At 40.7% G+C, this 12,794-nt stretch overlaps 1 long non-coding RNA gene across 1 annotated transcript; it reads left to right on the forward strand.

Moving 5' to 3' along the window:
* The first annotated feature begins 1,861 nt into the window (after positions 1 to 1,861).
* Positions 1,862 to 7,252, forward strand: LOC134456317 (uncharacterized). Its single transcript, XR_010036311.1, has 8 exons — positions 1,862 to 2,148; positions 3,267 to 3,335; positions 3,702 to 3,746; positions 4,279 to 4,333; positions 4,520 to 4,564; positions 4,937 to 4,991; positions 6,322 to 6,344; positions 6,854 to 7,252. It is a non-coding gene; the product is annotated as an uncharacterized LOC134456317 (long non-coding RNA).
* The last annotated feature ends 5,542 nt before the right edge of the window (positions 7,253 to 12,794 follow it).

Genomic DNA, 12,794 nt, shown 5'->3' on the forward strand with positions numbered 1-12,794 from the left:
AGCAATTTAATTTGTATCTATTTTTGCAATTCACCTATTTTCATTTGTTTATTTGATTATTTAGGCCAGGGATGGGGAACCTATGTCTCGAGGGCTATTTATATAATTTTAATGTTATGCAGCTTCACATGAAATGCCATAATCTGTAAAGGAAGCTTAGAAATTAATTTTGCAATACAATGAACTTATATTCAGGGACCCAGAGAATATGGGAGCTGTTTTAAAGGTGGCTGCCTTCCATATAAGCCTAAAGTGCAAGGGAAAATCCTGGTTTGTGTTCATAGAACGGCCCTTGGAGAAATTTGAAGTGGCAAATAAAAAAGGTTACCCACCCCTGATTTAGGCCAACGATTCAGATAATTGCACGACGATCAGACAGAGACGACGATCAGCCTCTCCTACTAGGCTACATCTAACCAATGCCATAGGACCAGAGGGCACACAAATTGAACAAGAAAATTAAATAAAGCTGGCAAATGTATGAACATCAATGATCTTTCTTGTCTAGTGAAGTTAGGTGCATCAATATCGAAGTCAAGACTATTTACTTAAGGGCCATTGGCTATATGCAGTTTTGTGTTGGCATTTACTTTCATTCTGTCATTCTTTCATTGATTAGTCACAAAGGAGCAATAGGGCCTACTCACCCAGAGCACAACAACTACAGAAAAGCACAAAGAAAATATAAACTGTTTGTTTGTTTGTTTTCATTTATGGCCAAATATGCCACAGTGGCTATTTCATGGCCAGTACAGGTAATAGAATTCACCTCAAATTAAAAATCAACAATGATATAAATAATTGAATAAATACATTAAATAAGTTTGTTCACATCAATACATTTTAAAAAGTTCAAAACCTTTAAAGGTGGGACCTTATTAAAAATTCCAAAAATAGTGTCTTCTTTAAAAAACTGTTGTTTTTTTCCCTTCTGAGAGCAGGGCAAGTTAGAATATGCTTAATTGATAAGAGATGTCCACAAAAATCACAGAGGGGGGGGGGGGGGGGAGGTTCACTTCCAGTTAGCAAAAAAGCATGAGTGAGTCTAGAGTGGCCAATTCTACACCTTGTGTAGACGACTTGATCATGTCTGCATGAGAATGATTGAGTAATCAGCTGTTTCACAGAATTGCATATATCATGCAGCTTATTTCCAGCACAATCATCCCATTCGACTTGCCATTTATCCATTATGTAGGAAGAAAGTACAGGCTTGATGTCAGAGACAGGTATTTTGCATTCAGATATCTCTTCATCCAGGGCTCCTTTAGCAGCATTATCTGCCTTTTCATTGCCAGTCAGGCCCACATGACCAGGGACCCAACAAAAAATAATGTCCAGGCTGAGTTTGGTTAGGTGATCCACTTTCTCAAGTATTCTGGTAATCAGAGGGTGGTCAGTTTTTAAAAATTCTAGTGCCTGAAGACATGACCTAGAGTCTGTGCAAATCAAGGATTGTTGTTGATTGTGATGTTCAATGTATTCAAGGCTTAAGAGCAGGGCTTGGGCTTCAGCTGTAAAAATAGAGCACATGTTTGGAAGGCGTATTCCACACTGGTAAGAAGAGACTATTGCTGAGGACACACTAGTATCAGTCTTAGAGCCATCAGTATAAATTGGAGTATGGAAAGGGAAGCGCTGTCTTATATCAAGGAAGCAACTTTGGTACTGGTTTGGATGCGTGTTTGATTTTTTCAAGTCAAGTCAAGTCAAGTCAAGTTTATTGTCAATTTCTTTACATGCACTGGTCATACAAAGAATTTGAAATTGCGTTTCTTGCTCTCCCATGCAGACATAGACTAATCTAGGTAAGGACATAGACAGTATAGACATAGACAGTACTCATACATGGACATACACACAAAAAAATACTGGGTTATTTTTTTACCCAAATACTGGTTTATGACAATTTTACTACTTATTGGGTTTTTTATACCCACACTGGGTAATTTGATAGAAACGTGCTGGGTTATATGTTTACCCAATTATTGGTGTGTGGTCGTTTGACCATATACTGGGTTATGCTAACCATTGATGAGTTATTATACCCAATCACTGGGTTTATCATAACATTTGAAATCAGAGCCAGCCAACGGACTTTTTCCTGGAAGTCAACTGAACTGAGGAAACCTTCAACAACAAGGAAAGGTTTGTAATGAATTAAACTAATATGTGTGCTGTCTAAGTAGTAAACTTGATATAAGGGTAAAAATGGACAAGGCGCCACCATTTAGACAGTGTTTCTCATTATCACAAGATTTTAACCACCACGGTCTCGAAGTGATTAGCACGTTCAAACACGCTACGTTGACCTAATAGGTAGCGTCAGATATTATTCGATTACTTCCTATCCTAGTTACATGTAGCCTAATTGCAGTAAACATCTGACTTCTCTTTTTCATTTATAAAACACGGTGGAAACGGTGGCCGAGCTGTGGGCGAGGCTAGCAGCAGCTTTCAAGCTTACAAAAAACTAGCTAGAATACAGTATCAGCAAGCTAGCTCTAGTTAGATATGAGTCTAGCTAGCATGCTCTAACTGTAGCAATTGAAGCAGAAAGTGAAGTATTTTATTCTTAACATCCCCTGCCGTTGTGCTGTACTTGTTAGATTTGTTTGCAGCCCGTGTCTGAATGAGAGACAACTAGGGGTGTCGGGTGATGGGACATTAATACTATAACTAAACCGAAGCCTTTCATTTTGACGTTCGTAATAACATTCTGCTGCAACTTGACATTGTTTAGCGATTACGTGCAGCTGGCTGTCAGTTAGTTGCAGATAGCTTGGTTTAGTGCTGGTAGGAAACGCCAAACTTAGTGGGCTCACAGGGAGAGTGCCTCCGCAGTAAATTCTACAACTTGTCAAGGCACTTTGTAAAATGATTTCCCCTCGCGGCTTGTCTGCTCCTCTAGTCCGGCGACGTCTAGTGGGCTACCTCTAGCCGGTGAGTGGCACTGGCTAATCGTTTGTGGCTAGAGCGTAGGCAATTATTTTATCAAGGGCATCCTGATGTATGCTCTGCTCACTGGAGCTTTACGGGTGTTTTCTTGTTGCTGCGCTGCTCTGTCACCCGGCCGCCTGTGCGTCTGGGGTCGAGTTTGGGATGGGATAGAACTATGTGACGTCGGTCTGGACCATCCCAGCATAGCCTACTGAGGCTATCCCTCTGAATATGTGTGTCTCGTTATTGCTTGTGCATGCTTTACTATGCTTTATGCTTCACCCGAACAGTTTTGAGTATGCACTAACTGTATTATTAATCACCAGGTTAACCAGAGACCGCACTGGCGTCCGGATCCTTTGTAAGCTGATCACGTTATGTCCGTCTGTGCTAAGGTATGTGCAAACATTGTATATTGTAGCATTATTCACCAGACGCTTCAGAGGATGCCATAAATGCAATTGTTTTGAATTAGGCCTCTTTTAAAGCCACGTCAGTCACTCACTAACAGTTCCAGCACGAGACTTTCTGCATTATGTTTAATAGGGGAATAACTGTCCACATTGTCAGAAGCCCGAACAAATTAACTGCAGATAACTAGTTCTAATGCAGATATGCAATGGTCACCTCTCCACATCAACACTGACACTTTCAACTGGCTAACGATATTTGTTTCTGTGTGATTTGATATATAGATGCTGCCAAACCAAGGCATTGCTTGGAAAGAAATTATTTCTTATGTGTTGCCTTTTTTGTCCTAGACTGGAAGTGACTGAAAGACAACACAGATGCATTCTTTCAGCAAGGTTAGTATTGCTGCTTCTCAATATGTGTAGCCTGCCATTATTGTAGCCATACCCCATAAAGCCAAAACAATGATCACATGCATGCATTTATTATGATTGTAGATTGGAACTTAACACCTCAATCTCTAGCTTCTTGCTATACATGGGTTCTGAGTGTTTATCAATATGATGTTATGAAGAGGGGCAAGACATTGGCAGCCAACCACGTGAGCTAAGTTTTTGACCGACAGCGCTTTCCAACAATCAGAGGTTGAGTTGTGCACAGTTAGCTTTGCGCAGTCAGGTTATAAACACATTTTAGAACCCATGTATAAAGAAGAGATTAAAGCACCAGCACAGTTGGGATACTGTATGATATTGATAAAGCATTTGCTTAGCCTTCAGACCCATGTAATTAATGCCTGTTTCCTTTATAGAACAGGAAGTAACATTCAGTAATACCTTGAGCAGCATTTGCTAACTCACTCTCTCTCTCTCTCTCTCTCTCTCTCTCTCTCTCTCTCTCTCTCTCTCTCATGTACTTATTTCTAAGGTGACCAAAATCTGTTTCACTCTGCAGCACTTGTCCTGGAGGTTTTGTAGACAGAGTGAGTATCTGGATACTTCAATATACAGCCATGGAAAAAGACAATATTTTCTTTAGAAATTTGGAGAAAATTTATTTGCCAGTTTATAGAATGAAATAGCAATGTTTGTTTTACTCAAACACACACCTATCTATGACGAGGTGCTGCTTGGAAATTATTTCTAATGTGTTGCCTTTTTTGTCCTAGACTGGAAGTGACTGAAAGAAAACGGAGACTCATTCTTTCAGCAAGGTTAGTATTGCTGCTTCTCAATATGTGTTGCCTGCCATTAATGTAGCCATACCCCATAAAGCCAAAAATAATGATCACATGCATGTATTTATTAGGAATGTAGATTGGAACTTAACAGAACACCTCCATCTCTAACTTCTTGCTATTAAGAAAATATTAAAGCACCAGCACAGTTGGGATACTGCATGATATTGATAAAGCATTTGCTTAGCCTTCAGGCCCATGTAATTAATGTCCGTTTCCTTTATAGAGCAGAAAGTAACATTCAGCAATACCTTAAGCAACACTCGCTAACTCTCTCTCTCTCTCTCTCTCTCTCTCTCTCTCTCTCTCTCTCTCTCTCTCTCTCTCTCATATTTCCTTATTTCTAAGGTGACCAAAATCTGTTTCGCTCTGCAGCACTTGTCCTGGAGGCTTTGTAGACAGAGTGAGTATCTGGATACTTCAATATACAGCCGTGGAAAAAATGACAATATTTTCTTTAGAAATTTGGAGAAAATGTATTTGCCAGTTCATAGAATGAAATAGCAATGTTTGTTTTACTCAAACACACACCTATCTATGACCGAGGTGTTCCTGCACGGTTCACTTTCCTCAGGCCGCGAACCGGCCACCTCATCAACGCATCTGGTTTGGCAATGGGAGGCACAATACAAGACTGCTGAGCTAAAGGACCGGTCAGCTACCCCACAGTTACCGCACTGTATTGAGGCTTTGGGAGAGAGGTTTTTACTAACGTTCCTGTAACGGAGGCTAACTAGCACAGAGTTGGCGTGGAACGTGGAACGTCCCTCCTAATAGCCTCATACAGTCTCGTGCCGTTGGGCCGAGAGACTAGTCTCTTGGCCCAGCGGTATCGTACTGTGTCTCCCATTGCCGAACCGTTGTAGTTGACGAGGATGCAGGTTCGATCCCCGAGGGGGGGTGAACAGGTGCAAGATGACCTCCGTCACAGTGGTGCCGTGACCCGGATGGGAGTGAGGTTTAAGGGGGAGAGTGTAACGGAGGCTAACTAGCACAGAGTTGGCGTGGAACATTGGTAAATCTCCCTCTGATAGCCTCATACAGTCTCGTGCCGTTGGGCCAAGAGACTAGTCTCTTGGCCCAGCGGTATCGTACTGTGTCTCCCACTGCCGAACCGTTGTAGTTGACGAGGGTGCAGGTTCGATTCCCGAGGGGTGAACAGGTGCAAGATGACCTCCGTCACATTCCACCTCACACTTTGATAGTTGGCCTCCTTTACATATACATAGTAAAATCAGAAAAACTGATAATTTTCAAGTGGTCTCAGATTTTTTTCCACATATGTGTATACTATTTACTTACATGACTATGAATTAGTCATATTCTTTTAACATACAAGTATAGGGTCGGGGAAAAAGGTTTATTTCGTTCAGTGATAATCTCCCACATATGTTCATGAAAGGTTAATTTTTAGTTCATTAACTTGAATTGAAAACACAGTTCAGGGACACCAATAATCTCCATGTTTCTGGCAGTCATGGGTAAGTAATGGGGGGGATGAATAACAGCTATACTCCTCCATCTGCCTCCTGCCCGAACATGGTCCAAAAAAGAGGGTGTGCTTGGACATCTCAAGTTCATGTGCTGGATCAAAAACTTCAAAATTAACATAAATAACAAAGGTCTGAGCAGTGACGGACACTTGCATGTCAACAAGCATCTTTTATGAAAGATTCATCTAATGTATTTCAACATGAGTAATTTGTTTTTCTTACTTTTTTCTATGGTTGTAGGTGACTGAACGAAAACCTAAATGGTAAGCCTCTGTTTCTCTTTTGAATATGTGTACCATTCATGTTTCCTTAAAAAGCCAAAAGACAGTAGGTCTACAAGTTACTATATATTTTGTACAAAGGAAAAAGAATCTGGTGCCACACGGATGTCTATTTTCTGTTATTTATATTTTCAGTGCAGTAAGACTAACGTCTCGCCATGTGTCTTCAGAGGATGAAGACGCATGTCGAAACGTTAGTTTTGTACTTATTATTAACGTTTGTTTTGTACTTATTATTTAGTCCTGCTCTGGTTGCACCGGAGTGTTAATTTAGAAGCACAGAGTGCGTATCTCCTTTGTTTTTACTACATATTTTGTCAGATTGGGTTGAACTGGAAACATCATTTACATGCTTGTATTTTACACATTGCATGAATATTGGATTCACAACTCTTTTGAGTTTTATAGCTACCTGTGTCCTGCAATGTCTTCAGATTATAGCTTTTAATGTGTAACTGAATGCTACGTTGCCTGTCTTTCTTTTCATTCAGAGAAATAGGAACAACATGTTTAGAAGATGAAGTGTGGAAGCCTCGGCAGCTTCAGTATGCTGTGTACCTCATCTTGAACTCTTTCACATGGTGATTCCTACACATAATTGCACACTGTATGTGTTTAGTTATCCTATCTTACAAAGACTTATGCCAACACTGTATCTGCCTTTCCTCAATACAATATAAAAAGTGCTGCATAGACCATTTAGAGAAGCAATGTCTCGTGACTTTTACTGTATGTTTATTTTTGAGCAAGTGTCATTTGTTTTGTAAAATATCTTTGCAGATTTTCTTTTCATGCCTGGACACTTTTTTTTATTTCAAATATTGCTTTGAATTGATGCAAATTGAAGAACGTGAATCCCTGGTAATAAAGGAAGGTTGACCAGAAAATCATTTCTCTCTCCATTGATTCATTATGCTTTGATGTGTTTTCGTATAATGTCATTGAATTATCACATATGTTAACCATGTATACAATAATGTATACAAATTATTTAAAACATTAATAGTGATCAGATTGGTTCTATTTGAGCAATGGTCAGCAGTGAGTATTTAAAATGGTCAAATGTGTTGCATATTGTTAAAGTGATATGTAACCATTTCTGGAAATAGGCAGATTTTTACACATCCCCTTGAGTTATTGAGCCTTACTTTTCTCCTGTTCTTTCAGCCATTTCCTGAGTTTGGCAATGCAACTTCTACCTCCAAGCAGGCAATTATCATTGACCAGTGGCATTCACTAGTCGCTGGCTGGTCCCATAAGATTCAATGATAGTTGCTTGCTTGGAACTCGACGATTGCCAATCAAAGGAAACAACTGAAAGAATTGGAGAAAAGTAAAAGGCAATTCCCAAATAACCCAGTTTCCACCCATGTTTAACCCAGTATTAAACCAGTTACTGAGTAACTATTGCACAGCACACATACTGGGTTATTTTTACCCATTGGATTGGGTTAGTATTTTAACCCAGTGAAATGGGTTAACTCAGCAACCCAGTGCAGGGTATTTCTGACCCTATGGCTGGGTTAATTTTACCCATTACTGGGCATGTTGTATTGACCCAATGCTGGGTTAAAAATACTAACCCAATCCACTGGGTAAAAATAACCCAATATGTGTGCTGTTCAATAGTTACTCAGTGACTGGGTATTACAATACCCAATTTGGGTTATTTTTAACCCAGTATTTTTTAGTGTGTAGACAGTATGGACGTAGACATTGCTCATACAGACATTTAAAGTGCAAGACTGGACAACAGAAGACTTGTAGAGAACATACATTAAGAGGAGGTATTTTGTTGTTCTTTTTCTAAAAGTCCTTTATAGCGTTCTGACATAGTAATAGTAGCATTTGAAGAAATAAATAATTAAAAAGGTTTTTATTAAATACACCAGCAGCAGTATGTGTGTGTGTGTGTGTGTGTTTGTATGTGTTTTGTGTGTGTGTGTGTGTGTGTGTGTGTGTGTGTGTGTGTGTGTGTGTGTGTGTGTGTGTGTGTGTGTGTGTTTAGTGCAGGTAGAAAGTGCGGTGTGCGTCTGTGTGTGTGTACCTGTGTATGTGTGTGTGTGTGTGTGTGTATGTGTGTGAGTATGAGTTGTGTGTCAGTGTGTGTATGTTTGGGTTTAGTGCAGAAAGAGCAGTGTGCTTGTGTGTGTGTGTGTGTGTGTGTGTGTGTGTGTGTGTGTGCATGTGTATGTTTTGAGTTAGTGCAGGTTGAAAGTTCAGTCACAGATGTAGTAGTGCAGGTGGAATGTTCAGTCGCAGATATGGTGGTGGGGATGAGGGGGGGGGGGGCGTTGTCAGTGGCCTGGCTGGCTAGAGGCTGACAGTGAAGGGAGAGTGGGTTGAGTGTTCAGTATCTTGATTGCTTGATGCATCGTGCTGCTTGCAAGCCTGGTGGTACGGGAACGGAGGCGCCTGTACCTCTTTCCAGAGGGCAGGAGGCTGAACAGTTTGTGTGCAGGGTGGCTTGTGTCTTTGATGATCATCAGTGCTTTTCGGGTGAGGCGTGCGGTGTAAATGTCCTGCAGGGAGGGCTCAGGTCCTGTACAATTACAGGTTTTTTCAAGGTCCAAGGGGGAATAGTACAGAAGTGGGTAGATGTTAGTCCATGAAGATCAAAATTCAAATCCTCAAAAAAAGGTTTAATTCTTAGCCCAAAAGGTCTGATAGACCTGGGTCTGGCCTCATAAAAGTTCAAATATCGTAGTTGGAAGACAGTGGAGTATGCAGGGTAACGACTATTCCCTCTGATTTTGACTGCATATTGCAAACAAAGCAAGTTTCAAGCGTCGTAGTTGAAGGGATGGTTCTCTTGCTTCCACATAGAGACTCTGCACTGGTGAGGTTCTAAAGGCTCCTAGGACCAGTCTTAGACCTTGGTGATGAACAGTATCCAACATCTGAATATAAGATTTTCTAGCTGATCCATAGACAATACAGCCATAGTCCAGACGGGATCTCACAAGTGCTCTGTACAGGCTCTGTCCCCCACTTGGTCTTTGCCAGTACTTTTAAAATGTCCAATGTTCTAAAGCATCGCTTCTTAAGATTCTTCATGTGTGAGATAAAAGACAGTTTATTGGGTAAGACCAAGGAATTTAAACTCTTTCACAACTTGAATTGCTGCGCCATCCATGTACAGCAGTGGCTCATGATGTAAAGTTCGCAGTTGGCAAAAATGAGCGCAAACAGTTTTGGACTTGGAAAACTTGAAGCCATTTTCAACGGATCAAGTGCAGATCCTATTTATGCATAGCTGGAGTTGTCTTTCAATTGTGCTCATATATGTCCCTCTATAACAAATACAGATGTCATCAACATAAAGGCTGCAAAAAAGGTTTGGGTTGATTTCCTTTGCAATGCTGTTGATTTTGACACTGAATAGGGTCACTGAGAGGATACTTGAGGCACTCCTTGTTCTTGCAAGTGCGGTGTTGAAAACCTTGTGCCCAGTTGAACTTGAAAAAGTCTATTGGACAGAAAATTGGAGATAAAAATGGGCAGATGTCCTCTGAACCCCATGTAGTACAAATCCTTTAAAATGCCATATTTCCAGGTGGTATCATACGCCTTTTCCAGATCAAAAAACACTGCTATTACATGTTCTTTTCTTACGAATCCATCTCTTATATAGGCCTCCAGTCTAATGAGATGGTCCATTGTGCTCAGTCCTTGCCTGAAGCCACATTGGTATGTACTTAAATGTCCTTCTGATTCAAGCATCTACACAAGTTTTTTATTCACCATTCTTTCCATTGTTTTGCACAGGCAGCTGGTTAAGGCGATTGGACGATAGTTGGTGGGATCAGTATGATCTTTACCAGTCTTAGGGATGGGAATGATAAATGCTTTTTTCCAGGATAGGTACTTTTCCTGATTTCCAAATCATATTAAATAGCGTCAGGAGATGAGACAGCACACTGGATGGTAGGTGTTTTAGGAATTGATAGTGGATCATGTCAGGGCCCACTGCAGTATCGTGGGAGTTTCTAATAGCACAGAGCTGTTCATCCATTGAAAAAGGCTGGTTGTAGGGTTTCAAGTTATCTGATAAGAAGTTCAGGGCCTTCGCTTCCTCTTTTCTACGCAAGGCTTGAAATTCAGGATGACCGTTTTCCACTGAGGAGTTTTTTTCAAATGTCTCTGTAAATGTATCAGCTATATCTTGCTTAGATGTCAAAAGACCTTGAGGACACTTTAGGTGCTGAAAATATAAACTATTTGGAGTGGGCTTAAAGGGTGATGTACAGGTAGGCCACCTATAGGCCTCCCTTACAAGGCCCAAGGTTGGCAGCGTGGGATGTCGCTCACCATGATCAGTCGAAATACATTGAAAAATACACTGTGACTGTTAATGAAGGTGCTTGGCCCCGTGGATTCCCGGTCCGGGTCCTTTGCCAGCCCTTCCCCATCTCTCTCTCCCCACTCGCTTCCTGTCACCATCTTCACTGTACTATCGCAAATAACGTAAAAAAAAGACAAAAAAATGACAAAAAAATGAAGGTGCTTGCCACTGTACTTTCTCAATGGAGGAGCAGACGGCCAGTAAGCCTCTCATGTCACCGCGTTCTTAGAAAGGGAATTCGGAGAGGAAATTCAGACCCCCCTCCCCCCACCTCAGGCCGCGCTGTCAATTTGTCACCACTTAGTAACGTGAGTGAATAAGTGTTTATGGCTAGTGAGTGTTCTCACTTCCTCTGCAGTCAAAGGCAAACATCACAGCCGAAAACATTTCTCCAACTTTCAGAAGAGGAAATTGCAGTGAATCTCTCAATACAAGCTAATTTTGCGCTGCACAAGAATGAGATGGAAATTTTGCAAGTGATTTGTTCATTGATAAATTCTAGTGACACACTTGAGGTTACATAGAATGGTGTAGGGTCTCTTTTCAAAGCCATTGGGCTAGTCTACAGCCAAAAGGGGCAACTCCTAACATTCAAATAACGAAAACACACACACTTACTCACTCACTCTCACAAATGTAATGTCTAAAACAAACAAAGCAAGGCAGATAAATGTATTTATAGAGCACATTTCATACCATGGCGGCTCATATCTCCATAGGAATATATTATTAATTGCATGCATATACACCTGCCCAGATGCAGTGACCTTGAGCGTTTTGAAAGACACTATGAAAATTATTATCATTGTTGTTGATATTGTTATTATTATTATTATTATTGTTATTGTTATTATTATTATCATTTTTTAAGGTTTTATTTATTTAGGCTAACAGGCAATCCTTCTCTATCCTTTTAACAAGCGCCCTTCTCTATGCTTTTAACCCTCCTTGCATAGCAGGCCTGCCCCACTTCCCATTTCACTTTCATCTGATGGACATAATCTGGTATGTGTGTATGTGTGTGTGTGTGGGGGGGGGAGTGCACAGACACATCCGTTCAACTTTAACTGAACTTCTCATTTGAGCGGCACATGCATACCTGGCTGGCACACTCATTGTCCAGGTGAACTAGGAGTCAGAACATGCAGGAATAATCATTAACCTATTTTACAATCTAAATTAAAATGATGAAGTTCTATTTTTTTTTTTTTGGTAATCGAGAGTTCTCAACCTTAACCATGACAAGACAGAACACAGTTCTCCATCCCAGGCTACTTTACCACCACCTCCTCTGAAGTGAAAGACCTGCGTCATCATTGAAATACATCATTAATGACTGAAGTGTGTGCACAGGCAGATAGAAGACAACTATTGACATTTTCATTATTATTGGGGTATTGTTTTTGGCACAGGTAGAGGAGCCGTTCGGCAACCAGAGGGTTGCAGGTTCGAGCCCAGCTCTGCCTGACCCCATCGGTGTGTCCTTGAGCTTAACCCTAACTTGCTCCTGGTGATAGGCTACCCTGCATGGCAGTCACTTTGAGTACTCGAAGGAGCGGAAAGGCACTATATAAAATGAAGTCCAGTTCACCATTTCCATCTTAACCTTTGGGGTGTCAAAAAGGTCTGTGCCCATCACACACACCTGTCCATTACCAACAATACACTGGCTTCTACTTGTCTTTAAGGTGCAGCACAGCTGAGTTGTTCCATGCTACTGTGCCTTTTAACATCCATTAACTTATTAACATCATGATGGTCCTAACTACTAGCCTAACTACTTACTAGGCCTACTTATTTAACTACTCTTTAATGCAGTCTACAGTGACCTTGGTTATCTTGAAAGGTGCTTCAAATGAAATGTATTAGTAGTAGTAGTAGTAGTAGTAGTAGAAGTAGCCTATTATTAGTAGGCCCTATTATTATTATTATTATTATTATTATTATTATTATTATTATGTGTATTGCTAATGTAGACCTACTATATCCCATGTCTCATGTAGGGTCATTAGGAGCCTTTGCATCACTATTCCAAAGATTATTCATCAGCCATGCCCACTATGAGAACTCCAGCCAATGTTGATGAT

The sequence above is a fragment of the Engraulis encrasicolus genome, chromosome 10 (assembly GCF_034702125.1).
Source record: "Engraulis encrasicolus isolate BLACKSEA-1 chromosome 10, IST_EnEncr_1.0, whole genome shotgun sequence".
NCBI lineage: Eukaryota > Metazoa > Chordata > Actinopteri > Clupeiformes > Engraulidae > Engraulis > Engraulis encrasicolus.